At 42.4% G+C, this 17542-nt stretch overlaps 1 long non-coding RNA gene across 1 annotated transcript; it reads right to left on the reverse strand.

Annotated features, from left to right (window-relative positions):
* Nucleotides 1-612: 612 nt before the first annotated feature.
* Nucleotides 613-16472, reverse strand: LOC309841367. Its single transcript, XR_014299088.1, has 3 exons — nucleotides 16394-16472; nucleotides 14615-14742; nucleotides 613-719 (listed from the first exon to the last, which is right to left on the reverse strand). It is a non-coding gene; the product is annotated as an uncharacterized lncRNA (long non-coding RNA).
* Nucleotides 16473-17542: the final 1070 nt, after the last annotated feature.

A 17542-nucleotide genomic window follows, 5' to 3' on the forward strand; every position in this document is an offset into this window, starting at 1 on the left:
CAGGTGAGGTAAAGATGGCAGAGCTGGTCTTGTGCAGGATTTCTACGGTTCTGATAAGAAGAGGGCACGTGGGTGTGCCCCAGCTGTGGAATCCCTGCGTGAATTATTTAACACTGACATTGCACCCTGTGAAGATGAATGGCATAAATCATGCCCATAATCACATTATAAAATTTTTATTTGCTTGGAATGACATTAAATGCAAATAGAAAACAGCAGCCATGCCCCTTCAGAAGACAGATGATGGAGGAAATGAGCTTTCTATTTTAGTACCTTTAACAAACACTTCCTCCCTGTTTTTGCCCAAAGGGCCCTATATCTTCATTTTGCATGGGGCTTGTAAATTATGTAGCCAGCCCTGGGGACAGCTGTTCAGTGTCTCAATGACCCAGTGCAGGGAATGGCAGGAGCCTCCCTCCTTGATACAGTAGTATTACACAAGCCCCTGAAGCTGAAACAGAACTTCAGGATAAAGTCTGGGGGGGAGGTCCTCAAATTTCTGAGTCATGGGCTGTCGTAAACAAAATAACAGCCGGGTGGCTTAGGCAACATACAATTTATTTTCTCATGGTTCTGGGCGCTGGAAGTCCAAGATCAAGGTGACAGTAGGGTTCGATTCTTCAAACGTCTCTCCTTGGCTTGCAGATAGCTGTGTTCTCCACTCTGTCTTCAAACGATTGTCCTTCAGTCTGTACTGTCTGTGTCCTAATCTCTTCTTCCTGTAAGCACGCCAGTCCTGTTGGCTTGGTGCCCACCCCCAGTGAGCTCGTTTTCCCTTTATCACCTCTTTAAAAATCCTGTCTCTAAATACTGCCACATTCTGAGATGCTGGGTGTTAGGACGTCAACGTAGGAATCTGGGGGCATCCAACTAAGCCCATAACAATAGTCAAAACTGGATCCGAAACTGAAATTTAGACACATTTTAAAATGCTAAAAGTGTATATATATAATTTTTGTGGTAGGCCTGAGATGGTTGGTAGGCTGAGATGTATTTGTAACCTTTGAGGGAAACATCCTTTGGAATGATCAAAGAGAGCTTCTATGTAATTCCATACATCCACAATTAAACCCCAGAGCTTTTTAATTTGGAATTTGGCTGTTTTGTGCTTGGTGGTAACCAAAACCAGCCTAGGGCTTTTCTTTTGTTTTGGCAGAAAAGTAGGAGGCAGAGGACTTGAGCATTTAGACATCTTGCTGCTCTTTGGTTTAATCATACTCTACTGAGTTGCCTGAAACTAATTAAGCTCTTGGCTCTGTAGAGGAGAGATGATGTTCCTTACATGTCATTGGCCACAATGTTCCTTTTTAAAATTGTTGTTAACATTTGTGTTATTTTTCAGTATAAGAGACAAGCTTTATCTTAGTTTGGGCTGATGTAACAAGAGCACCATAAACTAGGTGCTTTAAAGACATACTTATTTCTCTCAGTGCTGGAAGCTGGGAAGTCTACGATCAAGACCCTGGAAGATTCCGTGTCTGTTCAAGTGCCCACTTCCTGGGTCACAGATGACCATCTTCTCCCTATAACCTCCAAGGTGGAGGAGGCGAGGGATCTCTGTGGGGTCTCTCTTATGGAGACACTAATCTCGCCCATGAGGACTCCACCCTCATGACCTAAACATCTCCCAAGGACCCCATCTCCTAGTTATGTCCCTTTGGACATTGAGTTTTCAACTTATGAATCCTGGAGGGATACACTGTCTACAGTGAGCTTCGTCAAACATCTTTTATGTTCAAGGCACTGTTTTTTGGCAAAATTAATCTATTCCTACACATCCTTTGAAGCAAGAGTATTTCTGCACTTTGCCTTCCTTTAGAACCTTTCTCTAGAGAGGATCCTAAAAAGTTCAGAAAAGATGCAGAAGAAACCTGCTTTTTCACAGTTGAGCAGAATTCATTTTGAAGTAGGTTAATCTTAGAAATCTAGGCGAAGACACTTCGCTTGAAAATCATCTCAAATGATCAGTTTGTTTTGTTAGTAGGAGTAATAGTAACTATAAGATCAATAGAACAACTTTTTGTTCTACTGTGGGCCTACTGTGTGCTGGCTACCTCGGAGCACCTGAGTCGAACCATCTCATGATCCTTTCAACAGCCCACTGAGGGTCACACTGTCTTCTCCTCCACGTTATGGATGAACCTTAAGTCTGGGCCAGAAATGACACAACTTTCCCAAAGCCATATTGCTACTGAGGGGCCAGCTGGGATCTACGCCCACTCTGGTGCCAGAGCCTGTGATTGCAAACTTGGGCTGCACTAGCTGTTCAGAACAAAGGACTGTTCATGGAGGTGACACAGCTAACCCGTGAGACCCACCACCCTTTTCCCTAAGGTCATCCCGGTACAGCCTGCAGTGATGGCCCGAGTTAAGCATTTTAACTTGGTGCTGCAGAGGGCGTGTTTTAGGGACAAGATTGGTGTTAAGGGGGTCTAATGAAGCCCAGAGGGAATGGAAGGAAACAGGACTTGGGGAAATATCTGGGTCCCTGGAGCAGTGATCTCCTTTTATTACTGTGCACCTCTCTTTCACAAAAATAAATAAATACATAAACACATACATACATACATACATACATACATACAAAAAATATTTGCGGACATAGCACAAATTTAAGCAAATTTTTGATAAATTATAAACTCTACTACTCTACTAAATTATTATAAAAGGCATGCAAAAGCTAAACAGTTAAATGGATGAAATGAAATATGAATAAAACTTATAATATTTTCTTCCAGCCCCTTACTGGACTATTTGTCAAACTCCCTTTGGAGAAGACTTTTTAAAGATTTGTTTATTTATTTATTGAGAGAAAGAGAGACAACACGTGTGTGCACATGTGAGTAGGGGGGGTGGGGCAAAGGGAAAAGAAGAGAAGCAGACTCCCCATTGAGCACAGAGGCCTCACTAAGGGCTCAATCCCATGACCCTGAGATCATGACTTGAGCCAAAATTTTGAGTCAGACATTTAATCAACTGAGACACCCAGGTGCCCTGGAGAAGACTTTTTAAGAAAGAGATAGGACACTGGATTTATAGCAATAATTCCTAGAATTAATCTTTAAAAGTGGGAAGATAGAAATGTTTTTTTTAATATATTTTTTAAAGATTTTCTTTATTTATTCATAAGAGATGGGAGGCAGAGGCAGAAGCAGGCTTCCCGCAGAGCAGGAAGTCCAGAGTGGGACTTGATCCCAGGACCTGGGATCATGACCCTAGCTGGAGATAGACGCTGGAGATACTGATAAACCAAACGTTAGGGAAAAATACTGAACTTTACTGGGAAGATGAAGCAGAACAACAGCATATGGCAGCAGCATGAGTTTTAGATAGTTGTTGGTCACCCAGAAGGCTTAAGGTGGAGAGAAAAACAAAAGGCTGTAGTGACCCAAAATTGTCCGAGTTGTGTAATTTGACCCAGAAACTTCCGGGTGACATAAAGATTTGTTTATTTATTACACGGACAGCGCCATGTGGGGACAGAGCGAGGGGGAATGAGAATTCCATACAAACGTGTGAGTGGCTCTTCTCCCATCTCCAGGGGGGAAGGAAGAGATTGGGTTTACTCCAGTAAGCATGGTGATGAGTTGGTGAGGTAGGTTGACTAGATGTCTGGACACCTGAAAAAGCCAGCTAAGGGGGCTTCCTGGCCATCTTGTCAGTGTCTTATTGAAAGCTTGTCATGTGCAAGACTTTCTTTTAACAGGTTGCCAGGTGAATTGATGTACAAATCAGACTACCGGCCGCCATGTGTCATTGCTCAGGTGGTCCATGACACAGTGCCCTGCCACTAAGGGGATGCACTTAGCATTACAGACATCGTTCTGTCTTTGTTATTTTGAAATTTAGAAAATATCTTATTAATTTGTTCACCCCAAAGAGGCAATTTATTGCTTACTATGACAGTCTTTTGGTAGAGGACACAAAACTGCTTTCTTTGTTATGAAAATCAATGTGTTACACCAATTTTCTGAAAGATAGAAATGAATTGCCTCCTTCCAGCTGGGTCAGGACATAAGTGTACCCTATGTATTGGTTTTTCAATAGATTCCATTTACAGATTGTACATGTGTCTCAATACAGAAGACATTTGCTCACATTTATGTGTAGAACATTCCCGAACCTGGTCCAGGTTGCAGATGAAACCGTCACTCTGACTGGCAAGGCATAACGAAGAAGAGTTTTCCTGTAAACAATATATGGTCATGGAAGGAATCAGCACTGCAATTCGTGGCTGATTCCAAAGGCTCTAAGAGGTGGTAGATGCACAGGCAAAGTGGTGACTTTTGCAGAGGAAGCAGGCTGGGGAGAGATAGCAAAACAGAAGTTTGAGAGGGCCCTAAAATCTCCTCCTGTGGGATTATTGGCCATTGAGCTTGAGAAAGGCTATGGTGAAAACTTGAAAGAGCATCAGATCAAACCCTTGGCCACTGGAGATTGAAACTGACATGAGCAGCACTATCTCTATTCTTGACCCAAGGCCACAGGATGACAAGCTTTGCTTTTTCAATGTGGTCTCAAGTCTCTATACTGCCCTATAAAGAAAATAATACAAATAAATGCTGAGAGTGTAAAGTGTAAGCAGAGCTCCCCTTGGCCATTTCCTAAGTTTTGTCCACTCCGAAGTGAGTATCACTTTGGTGAGTGCATTGCAGGAAATGGCCTTAATGATCAATGGCAGACCTCCACTCCAGAGTGACATAAAAAGCAATCTGCACCTCCTTCCTGATTTGTCTGTAATGAAACTTGCTTTCCTCGGGTCCCAGCATTCGAGGCACATAAATATGTTCCCTTTCGTTGGCTCTTACTCATACTTCAGCAAGATTTCCCATGTGCTTTCCTTGGCTGGCTGGGAAACTGGACCACAATTTATGGGATCTTAGGGGACAGGCGCGTAGAATTCCAGTGGGATCCCGGAACAGAACCTAATTGGAGATAAGAGACCATTGCGGTGCAAAGCTTTTCTTTGAGATCGAAAGAGGTGCATGTTATGCAAATATTAGCAAGTGTAAGTTCACACTGTCTATTGAAAATTTATAGACTCATTATGGTCAAGAAGGCTGGAAGATAAGTAGATTTTGGGAAAGATTCAGGTAAATTCAGGGAGGTGGCAAATTACCCCAGGGAAAGTAGAATGGCTAAAGAGTATGGCCCAAACTTTTTAAAAAAATTTTATTCACTTATTTGACACAAAGAGAGCCAGAAAGCACAAGTGGGGGGAATGGCAGAGGGAGAAGGGGAAGCAGGCTCCCCGCTGAGCAGGGAGGCAAATGTGTGGGACTCGATCCCAGGACCCTGGGATCATGACCTGAGCTGAAGGCAGACACTTAACCGACTGAGCCACCCAGGCACCCCCTGGCTCCAACTTCCAAAGATGGTGTATGAGATACCTTTGGTGGGAAGGAATGAAGATCAGCAACTGTCCTTGATTCTGCTTCTCAGGAAGGCATTGTGATGTGGTGCTCAGGACTTTGGAGACAGACACATGCTTGGTGCCCTCCGGCTCTGCCGCAAAAGCAACACCTTCCAGAGGGCAGATGCAGGCACCAGGTGGCGTCACACAGGCTCAGACCCGGGAGGCACTCAGCCACGTACCCATTCCACCATCCTGCTGGGTTTGGAAGAGCGCTATCTAAGTCCCTGCTGCCGAAGGACCATCCAGAGTGACATGTCCCATGGGGCATGCCGGCATTCCTTTACCCCTTCAGGTTATTGGCAGCAAGGCTGGAAATTTTTTTAATTGCCAGGGAAAATGATAGCAAACAGCTCCAAAAAGGAGTTTCAGAACGCAGACTTCATACTATGTTTTGAGTACATTTCATTCATTTGGCAGGTACTGACAGGGTGCTTAAGTGCCAGGTGCTGCTGCATTAGAAACGGACTTGAGAAGTTAACAGGAGGGGGCTCCAGCCCTCAACCAGCACAAAGTTGATCAATGGATGCATGTGACAGACAGAGCACTGTGACGGGGAGTACTAGGTGTTGTCATAAGAAGGGTATGCCTGGAGTTAAAGGAATACTCGGGGGGAGCCAGCACCAACACTCGGGGAGAGCTGTGGGAAATATGATGGATGCAGATGGCTCCAGGGGAAACCAGAGAACTGCTCAGATCCCTGCTTCTTAACAGCTCCAAGTGCCCGCCGCTTCAGAGTGGGGGCTGGGCGAGCAGGGAGCTGGGGTGGGCGCAGCGATGCCTAAGTTCCGACCTCAAGCCCCTGCGCTGTTTCACCTGTCCCTTTAGGAGTACAATGACATAGGATGTCACCAACGGAGGATCTACCCCTGCATCCTGGTACTGGGAAAGCACGCGAGGGCTGCGGAGCTGAAAGCAAGAGTTGGTAGTTCCAGTAATGTGTGCAGGGTTTTAAAAAACTATATACCGGAAAATATCCGGTCTTATTTGCATGTGTTTGTATCATGCACAATTTTTAACTGCAATCCTCCTTTTACCTTCTTCCCTGTTGTTAAGACTCTCCTCTCCTCACCGCTGCCTTTGTCCCTATAATACCTGTTGACAGCCTGGTGCTCATCCATGAGCTCATTCGCCTCTATCCACGCACGCATGGGGCTCTGTCACTGTTTAACAAATATGGGCTCATTTTATCTACCTCTTGATCTAGTGCTTCCCAGTTAATAATCCCTCCTGCATAACGTCCTTCTGTTTTTATCTTCATTTTTATAAAGAATGGCTGCTCACCTTTTATCAGGTGCCTTTATTTTTTTATCAAATGCATTTATTGCTATGGTCTTAAGAGTTTTTTCACAGTTAATTTAGTGATGAGGTAAATCTTATTGATTTTCTGGTCTTGAGCTCCCTTTATTTTCCTGGAATGAATCCAAGTTGGTCTCAGGATATAGTCCTTTGATAGATGCCTGACTTCTGTTATTTGCTAACATTAGTTCAGTTTCTGTTAACTAATCTGTCCTAAGCCAGATTTGTTAATAGCTTCCCCGTTCCTCCCTCTCAGGTTTGGGTATTAAAATTGTGCTCAGCTTCATCAAGTGAATTGACTTATTATTGTTTAATTGCCTGTTGCCATTTAACAGTAGAATGACAGTTATCCAGCTGCAAACCTGTCTGATCTTGGAACTCATCTTCTTAATTTTCCATTCTTGAATCATTTGGATGATTTTGTTTTCCTAGGAAATCATCGTTTCTTCTAGGTTATCAAATTGATTAGTATAAAGTGCCTTGCAGTTTAGTGATTCTTTTATATTATGCATTTGCTTTTATATCTCTGTTCCCAATCCTTATCTGTTTTGCAACTCTCTCCCTCTCTCTGTCCCCTCCTCCCTGAAACCACCCTTTCCCCATTCCCCTTCCCTCTCCCCACCTCCTCCCACACCCCATCTTCCCCCTCTCTTATCCTTAATAGGGCATGTGAAGTTTTTTTTATTATTATTATTTCATTAGTCTTTCATAGAAACAACTTTGAGTTTATTTGCCCCTGATATTTTTTATTAGTTTAAAAATTTATCTTTATTATAACTACTTCCTTTCTTTGGATTGAGCTGCCCTTTTCTGATGGGTTTAAATGAGTACTTTCTTTTATTTAAAAAAAATGTTTGAAATTGAAGACATTTGACACTAAAGTCTCCTTAGAGTATAACTTCTGGTGTCTTCTGTAAGTTTTGGTATGAAATAGTCTCCTTTCCATTGCTTTCAAGATTTTCTTCAGTCGTCTTATGATTTCTTCTTTGACTGAAGACTGTATTTCTTAACTTGTATGTAGTTTCAATTTTTTGTTACCAGGTTATCTAATTCTGATTCTACCGAATTGTGATCAAAGAACTGTTCTTTAAATCTTTAATTTGGAAGGCTTGTAAAGGTTTCCTTTGTTGCCTAGTATGCAATTAATCTTTACAAATATGGCTTTCCTTAGGTGTAAGAAAGAAATGTTTTCCGAGGGAAATAAGGATGTCTATTTTCTTTTTTTTTTTTTAAGATTTTATTTATTTATTTGACAGACAGAGATCACAAGTAGGCAGAGAGGCAGGCAGAGAGTGAGAGAGAGGAGGAAGCAGGCTCCCCGCGGAGCAGAGAGACCGATGTGGGGCTCGATCCTAGGACCCTGGGATCATGACCTGAGCCGAAGGCAGAGGCTTTAACCCACTGAGCCACCCAGGCGCCCCAGGATGTCTATTTTCTGTGTGTCCTTGTTTTTCCCTCCTTCTAGTAGATACTCCCATTTGAAAAGCTAAAATTTTACCTTGTTATTGCATTTTTAGAGTCTTCAGGTATTATGTTGTTAGATGTATACCTGCTTATACCTTTTACATCTTCTTTCCAAACTCTGCCTTTAAAAATGTCCCTCTTCATCTTAGTACCTATAACTTTAGACCCAACTTGTCTGCGATGAATTTTGCCATTCCGGCTTTCTCTTTTGCATGGTATCTCCTCACCTGATACATTCTCAATCCCTTTTGCATTTTAAGTATGTTTCTTGAACAGCGTGGATCTGTAACCTCCTGATAGGCGCTTTAATAGAAAAAGTCAGTCTGTACACATTTAAATTAATGATAAACAGTCATAATTTTATTCCTCCCATCTTATTTTATTTTTATTTTCCCCATTTTTGATGTTTTTAATCAAGTTCATTCTTTTTGTACTTGATAAATAGAGAAGTTCTTTGCATTTTTCGATGACAGCTTAATTGAGATATAATTCACAGGCCATACCACTCACCATCTAATGTGGACAATTTAATGGCTTTCACTATATTTAACTATACTATACTGAACTACCTACACATTTTCATCATCCTCAAAAGAAAACTTTAGCCATCACCACCAGTCTTAGGCAACCGCTAATCTACTTTCGGTCTCTGTAGATTTAGCTATTCTGGAAATTCCATATAAATCAAATTATGCAATACGTGGTCTTCTGTGACTGACTTCTCTCAATCAGCAGAATGTTTTCAAGGCTCCTCTGTGTCGTGGCACATATCAAAATTCTATTCCTTTTCAAGGCTGAATAATATTCCACAGGCTGGATGGATCACATTTTATTTATCTCTTCATCAGTTGATGAACATCAGGGTTGTTCTCACCTTTTCGCTATTACGAATCAACCCTAAAACTTCATGCACAAGTTTTTGTGTGGGCATAGTTTTTTTCTTGGCTCTATACACAGGAGTGATATTGGTGTGTCATATGGCAACTCTGTGTTCTGCATTTTGAGGAGCTACTAAACCATTTCTAATGTGGCTGCGCCATTTTCCAAGCCCACCAGCAATTTACAGGTTCCAGCTCTTCACATCCTTCCAACACCTGCTTTTGGGGTTTTTGATAGTAGCCATCCACGTGGGTGGGAGGTGGTATCTCACCATGGTTTTGATTTGCATTTCCCGAATGATTAGTGATGTTGAGCATATTTTCACGTGCTTATTGTCCCATATATTTTATATATACCTTATATGTATCTTTAAATATATATTATATATTTCATATTTTATTGATATTTAAATACATATTTAAGAATGTAAATATATTTACATAAATATGTTTATATAAATATATGATCATGTAAAATATATTTATATATACATTTATATATTAATGTATACATTTGAATATTAGAGAAATGTATATTCAAGTTCTTTGCTCATTTTTTAAGAGATTTTATTTATTTGAGAGAGATTTATTGAGAGAGATCACAAGCAGGCAGAGAGGCAGGCAGAGAGAGAGGAAGAAGCAGGCTCCCTGCTGAGCAGAAAGCACGGGGCTCGATCCCAGGACTCTGAGTTCAAGACCTGAGCGGAAGGCAGCAGCTTAACCCGCTGAGCCACCCAGGCGCCCCTCTTTGCTCATTTCTTAACTTGGTTGTCTTTTTATTTGAGTTGTAAGAATTCTTCACACAGTCTGAATGCATGTTCCTTATATATGACCTGCAAATATTTTCTCCCATTTAGTGGCTTGTCTTTTGACTTTGTCAATGGGGTCCTTGGAAGCACAAAACTGGGATATTTTGGTTGAGTCCCATTTATTTATTATTTTTTTTAAGTTGCTTGTACTTTGGTGTTTGGCTGAGGAGCCGTTGTTAGATTCAAGACCACTAACATTTACCTTTGTGTTTTCTTCTGAAAACTTTATCATTTTACTTTATTTTTATTTTTTAAAAGATTTTATTTATTTGAGAAAGAGACAATGAGAGAGAGCATGAGCGAGGAGAAGGTCAGAGAGAGAAGCAAGCTCTGTGGAGCTTAGAGCCTGATGCAGGACTCAATCTGGGAACTCTGGGATCATGACCTGAGCAGAAGGCAGCCGTCCAACCAACTGAGCTACCCAGGCATCCCGAACTTTATCATTTAAATGCTTACACTTATGTCTTTGATGCATTTGGGGTTATTTTCTCTGTATGGTGTGAGGCAGAACTCCTGTTTCATTATTTGCATGTGGCTGCTTGGGAGTAAAATACTGTTCTTACCCCCATTGAATTGTTTGGCAGTCTTGTCAAACATTAGTTGACTGTAATTTATTTTCCTTTTTTTTTTCCCCATTGAGGCATTTCACGTGCCATGTATATTATATTTCTAGGAAAAAGGAATCCCAGGATTTTCCCTCCTGCCTAGATTCTTCCTTCTTCATGGTGCATGATGCCAGAAGAATTTTTCCATGCAGTGAAACCAAACTGAGGGGATGGAAATCTTCTGCCACTTTTCTAGATCTTTCAGTTATACAAGTCTAGGGCTGGTCATGCCACACTTGTTTAACTTGCCCGTGAGGTTCCCAGCAGTTTTCCCAGCTCTGTGGTCATCAATAATTTCAAATTTGCCAATGTACTCATGCTTCGTCATCACAGTGAGGAAATGGGACGATGACTTTGGTGCAGGGCCTCCTAAGAACCTGGCCTTCGCCCCCCCCTTTCAGCAGTGTTAATGTTCTTGAGGGCATCTGTGGGACATTTGTTCACACTGTTACTGCGGCACGGAAAGATGGCAGAAAAAGCTATTTTCCCTTTTATTAATATTTGGTCTTGTTCTCCTTCCCTTTCTCATAACCGAATGCGTATTTCCCCTTCGTCATTTGAAAACTGCATACTGTTCTCCAGCTGTTTTCCCCAGACGAGACCTTGTGTATCAAGAATCCTTATTTCACGGTTATTATACACAATCTTAAAGATTTATGACTGTCCGCTTATTTTACACATGCATACACACGAAGCACTAAATACGGACTTTATCTGAATGGCTAAATGTTGGCCAAGACAGAAGCCAGTTGTAGTGGGAACTGATAGGATAAAGATATAGTCTGAAGTTTTTGTTCTTTAAAAAAAGCCTTCATGGGGCACCTGGGTGGCTCAGTGGGTTAAGCCGCTGCCTTCGGCTCAGGTCATGATCTCAGGGTCCTGGGATCAAGTCCCATGTCAGGCTCTCTGCTCAGCGGGGAGCCTGCTTCCTCCTCTCTCTCTCTCTCTGCCTGCCTTTCTGCCTACTTGTGATCTCTCTGTCAAATAAATAGGTAAAATCTTTAAAAAAAAAAAAAAAAGCCTTCATGGGGCGCCTGGGTGGCTCAGTGGGCTAAAGCCTCTTGCCTTCAGCCCAGGTCATGATCCCAGGGTCCTGGGATCAAGTCCTGCATCGGATTCTCTGTTCAGTGGGGAGCCTGCTTCCCCCTCTCTGCCTGCCTCTCTGTCTACTTGTGATCTCTGTCTTTCAAATAAATAAAATCTTAAAAAAAAGGCCTTCATATTTTATTAAAAATTTTAGGTGTCCGAATTCAAAAGGTTAACAATATAGTACAATAATAATAATAATATATCATCTAATAATAAAATAATAATAATTTCTCCTGCATAGTCACTGCTGCACACTAGTAAAATGAGATGTTTCTTTTCTTTTCTTTTTTAAAGATTTTATTTATTTTATTTATTTGACAGACAGAGATTACAAGTAGGCAGAGAGGCAGGCAGAGAGAGAAGGAGGGAAGTGGGCTCCCCGCTGAGCAAAGAGCCCGATGTGGGGCTTGATCCCAGCCAAAGGCAGAAGCTTAAACCACCCAGGCGCCCCGAGATGTTTATTTTCATTTGGGATTATGGAGGGGCAAGGTGTTTTTGGCTCTCCTGCTGAAGTAGGGACTCAGTCAGTATTGTCTCCACCTTTTTCCCTAATAGTAGCTCTGGAAGATGAAGACGTCCCTCCATCTCCCAGACATGACGGTTTGACCAGGACATGGGGTGTTATAAGCTCATTGACAGTCTCATGAACTAAGCCCTGGTTTATTGGTCACAGTCGTTCTCCAAGTATTTTCAGGAATAAACTTCAGGTGTTGCCCTTACTCTCATTTTTCTTTCTGAGATTTCTGACTGCAATCGCTACTTCCTGCAGTCACTCAAGGAGAAACGAGGCATGTGGCAGCGCAACAGTGTGTTTTTCTTTCAAGATGACAGAATCACTCTTGATTTCTGTACGCATCTTGGATTTTCATATACGAACATGGATTTTGGTGTCTACCCTGAGGAGATAATACATATGGTGTGAGCTACACATGTATTCTCATGACACGTCACCTGGGTTACCCAGAACTTTCTGGGCCCGGCAGAAAGGCAGAAACCCAGGTGAATTCCTCATTGTTCCAGCAGGCTGTCAGCCCTCAAAGGCCTTCTGGATGTGTTTGTGCATCGCAGTGTCTGCTGTGTAAGATACAGAAAGAGCACAGTAGTTCAGGGGGAAAATATTTAGGAACACATTTTCCAGGAGGAACCAGGATTCAGTTTGGGTGACTCTTGACCATTTTTCATCTTCTGACGACTGAAAGTGGTAGTTAATCTACAGTCATGGTTTTAACATGCATTTCGAATGTAATGTGAGTTTCTATCAACATAAAACTATAAGAACTGTCTTCCTAAAGGGCATTCATGTAAGGCCCGTTATTTTCCAGCTTGATTAATGAAAACAAAATTTTTCTGTAATGCTTTCTTCCTACTCTGTATTAGTTTTCAGGACTGGATTGAAAGTGATTTATTGTGGATAGGGTTATACCTGCTCGTGGAATTTTTTTCTGTTCCTGGGTTTTTAAAGGTGGCAGAGTTGACTTTCTGATTTTAATTCATCTTCACTAGATGAAGAATTCACAAATAGGACTTTTTCTTGAAATAACCATAGCCTGGGGGCGCTTGGGTGGCTCAGGTCATGATCTCAGGGTCCTGGGATTGAGTCCCACATCGGGCTCCCTGCTCAGTGGGGAGCCTGCTTCACTCTTTGCCTCCCCCTCTGCTTATGCTTTCTCTAATAAGTAAATAAATAAATAACCTAAAAAAAAAAGAAGTTGTATTTGACTGGAGCTTCATGTGGAGTGACAGATCAACAGAAAGACAAAGGAATAAGAGACAGGAAGCAATGAAGGAAAACACAGAGGCGCACAGTATAGAGAGATATTCCTTGGCTTATGACGGCCTCGGCTTCTAATAAACCCATTGTTCAGCTGGAAATCTCTTTAGTTGAAAATGCATGGAAAACACCTAAGCGACTGAACATCAGAGCTTAGCCCCGCCAAACTTAAATGTCTTGAGAACACTTACAGTATTGCACAGTTGGGCAAAATCCTCTAACACAAAGCCTATTTCACAATAAAGTGTCTGGTATCTCATGTAACTTACTGAACACTGCACTGAAAGCCAGAACAGGACGGTTCAAGTGTGTTGGTTGCTGACCCTCATGATCACGTGGTTTGCCTGGGGGCTGTGCTCACTGCCCCTGCCCAGCATTACAAAAGAGGACCCTACTGTAGATCGCCAGCCTGGGAAAAGATCCAAACTAAATGCATATCACTTCTGCACTATTATAAAAAGTCAAAAAACCATAAACTGAACCAAGGTGAAGTCAGGGATCTTCTGTACCAGGTTTGTTAGGGAAGGTCAAGTGCTCCTGTCTGGCCAGGAACCATAGTGGTATGGGGGAAAGTTCCACAGTAGAAAGTTCTACAGCGGAGAACCACTAGGACTCAAGCACCAACGGTCACAGGTTACACCAGGAAGACTGGATGCTCTTCTGTGGGCGATGAGAAGCCACGAGCGACTCAGAAAGGCTGAAGAGCTCTGGGCAGGTGGGACAGCTGAGGGCTGCAATGAAGAGGGACAGGTGGAGCTGGGAGACCAGGTGGGGAGAGCCCGCTACCCTCGAACAAAAGGCAACAAAGGTCTGGACTGGGATGACGGAGATGGTGGAAGGTAATGGAATATTCATGAAACGGAACTGGAAAGCCATGGAAATGAAATAAGAGAGGGAGGGGAAACCGTTCATGACTTTAATTGCCATCAGTATAAAACATGTTGAATTAAAATGAATTGGTATTTCTAGACCGATGATGACATCACAATAATGGAAGGAAACCAATTTTGATTTTGAGCCTGGTTAAGGAGACAGTATAGACAAGAGAAAAGCAGAGGCTCTGGAGTCACACAAATGTCACCATTGAGATTCGTCCTCACTCTCCATTCCCTTCCCTGTAAACCCAGGCAAGTGACACCTGCCTCACAGCACTGGTAACAAATAGGGAAGAGCACACGTTCCCACGTTCCCGGGTCAGACAGGACAGCCAGGGATCAGCGGCACATGAGGAGGTGACAGGTGGTCACGAAACTGAGCTCAGGTGCATACACAGCATTTTACGTCACCTTGAGATGGCTCCTCCTGTGACCTCTCGAAGAAGGTGGCAGTGGTGAGGAACAAACTCCAGGAGCTTATTAGCATACATGATCTTCAGGCCATCTGGATGAGACTCAATGATCTGCTCTACAATCACCTAGCAGAAGGAAGAGCGTTTTATTTTTATTTATTTATTTGTTTGTTTGTTTGTGTTTTTGTTTGTTTTTAAAGCACCTAAAAGAGAAGTATGAACTATACACTACAGAGAAAAGAATCGTGTAAACCTTAAAAATGCACTTCGTCCTCCTCCTCCCCACTCAGTATGCTTTCTAAACAGGAGGTAAGTAACAATGGCATGAAAATCTAGGTCCCGGGATTTGGGAATACTGCTCCAACCCTGGGGGACACAGAGGCTGAGGGACAGAGACTGGCCTGAAGCTAAAACATCACACACACTCATCTGCTTCCCTTCTGAGGTTAAAAGCAAAATACTGTATCTTCAGACAACAGCTCTGTATCATCTTCACCCTGGCCTTATCCTCTACCGTCTCCAGAACAGGGAAAGGGCTGAGATGGAAAGTGATGGAAGAAAACACATCTTATTTTGCTTTAGTATTTAACTTTTTTTGGTGAGGCTGAGTTGCAGGAGGTGAATGACAAGCATACAAACTTAAAATACAAACGTGGCCACAGTTCATTTAATGACATGGAAACGTAAAGTACTTCCCTAATTTAGCATATTAGATTCAGTTCAATGAAAAGGGCATAAATTAAAGAACTAAAATATTTTTATTTAGTGACAAAGAATAATGTAATCTTTTTCACCCCCACAGAGAGAGCTATGAACTATAATAGGATACATACAAAGAACTGACAGATCATTTACTTTTAGTAGTCTTAATGAAGCTGAGAAGATTACTGAAATTAATCCTTCAATTTCACTTCTATCACTGGGATACTGTCTCGTTTTAAAACTGGAAGCCTTTCATCCTGAAGTCATGGTGGGTAGCTTTATACTTACCAGACAGAAAGAACACTCGCACTGGCAGGTGACTGGAAGAAAGCCCTCAAACGCTGAGACTGGCTTCATGACTTCTGTCAGCTTGAACTAGATGAAACCGACACTCTCTAAGTTGGAAGCTGCTGATTGCTGGCAGCCTCACATGGTGCAGCCCATACTCCGGCCGCTCAGAGGCAGGATACACTGACTCCCTGTATTTTACTGTATCCTTATAGGTCAAGGACACTGGGTAACCAAGTTCTGGACTTAAGGTACTACCCCGCTAACTCGCCCTTCAAATCCCTTTATCTTTGAATATTCCCTCCCTCCCACCTTCCTAGCCTGGCAAACTCCCCCATGGTCTTCAAGACTTAGGTCACATCAATTCTGCGAAGACGCTTCCCCTCACAGACTTTCCCTACGCACAGAGCTGTCTTCCAGCTCCTCCAGTGGGCACGGGCGCCTTGGTGGGGTCACGCTTTTCAGCAACTTCATTAACGTATAACTTATGGAAATGGAAATTGACCTGAAAATGTTCTGATCCGTACCTTCTTCCTAGGCAAGTCCCTCACCCCTACTAAATTAAGATGATCCCTGAGTTATGGCATCACTGTAAGAGACCAGAGCGCATGCCTGATTCCTGCCATGCTGATGGGCACCAAGCGGGACCAACCTTTTCTTACAACCAGAATATCAGGAACTAAGAGCATCTTCAAGGAAGAGCCCTGAGCTCTCTCGCACCCAGTCAAGAAACAAAGCCATATTAGATGCTCTGTGTTTGTGGAATGAGATGCATGGGGGCACAAACCTCATCCATGTATGGTTTCACCAGTACTTGACCGACTAACGCCTCTGCATCCCGTGTCTTGTCAATTGTAGCGTAAGTCTGGAGGCAGTGTCGTATGATGTCCACATTGGAAGTCTGAAGCCCTTCTAGCAGCAGGCCTCCCAGGGACTACTGCAGCATGGCCGTAATGTGGGCTATACGCTGCAAGAACAGAGAGACCAGGAAAGAAGGTCCAGGTACCACAGTTTCTAAAAGCTCAAATACATGTGTATAATTTATATACATATGTGTTATATATATAAAGCGAGCCTCTAATTCTACCAGAATATATGTAAGATTAAAATCCCAACATTTCCTAGAGAATAACAATGAATCTCTTCTCCCCATGATTGCTTTCTTTCTTTTTTTTTAAAGGTTTTTATTTATTTATTTGTCGAGAGAGAGCACAAGCACACAAGGAGACACAGGCAGAAAGAGAAGGAGGCTTCCTGCCAAGCAAGGAGCCCAAGGTGGGACTCCATCCCAGGACCCTGGGATCATGACCTAAGCCAGAGGCAGTGGCATAACTGACTGAGCCACTGAGGCATCCCCTCCCTATGATTTCTTTGAAAGTAAGTCGGCTTCATCAAAGTGAAGTTTAGACAATTATGGAATGACAAAAAGTTATTTGCCTCTTAAGCTACGGAGTAAATCTGACAAACGTGCATTTAAACCCAGTCAAGGGCTTTGGATAAATGAACTCTGACTACATCATATGATGTGTCAAGTTACATGAAATTCAGAATTAATTTTACTTGCATAGTTTGGAGACTACGCTTGTGTCTTTACACAAAATCTATCTAGTGTGACATAATGGAAGCAGGGTCCCAAGCAGGAGACACTGAAAAAAAAAAAATTCAAAGCTAGCTTCAAAATCCTGTAGAGTAGCAATTATCAGGGGCAATGCTAGGTCAAACCAAAATCATCCAGGAAATTCGCAAACAGCAAATTGAAAATCGAAACCAACACTTGCTGGTCTTACTTTGTCCAGGAGAGGCATGCCTTTGCTCTGAACAGCATAAAAGTGTAACTGGTTAAATTCTGTGGCAATTCTCTCCAAAATCTGTCTAGTCCAGAGAGGGCTAGTAGAGACAATTAGAGAAATGTAATTCCCAAAGTTAAAAACCTGCC

This window comes from Mustela nivalis (genome assembly GCF_964662115.1).
Source record: "Mustela nivalis genome assembly, chromosome: 9".
Lineage (NCBI taxonomy): Eukaryota > Metazoa > Chordata > Mammalia > Carnivora > Mustelidae > Mustela > Mustela nivalis.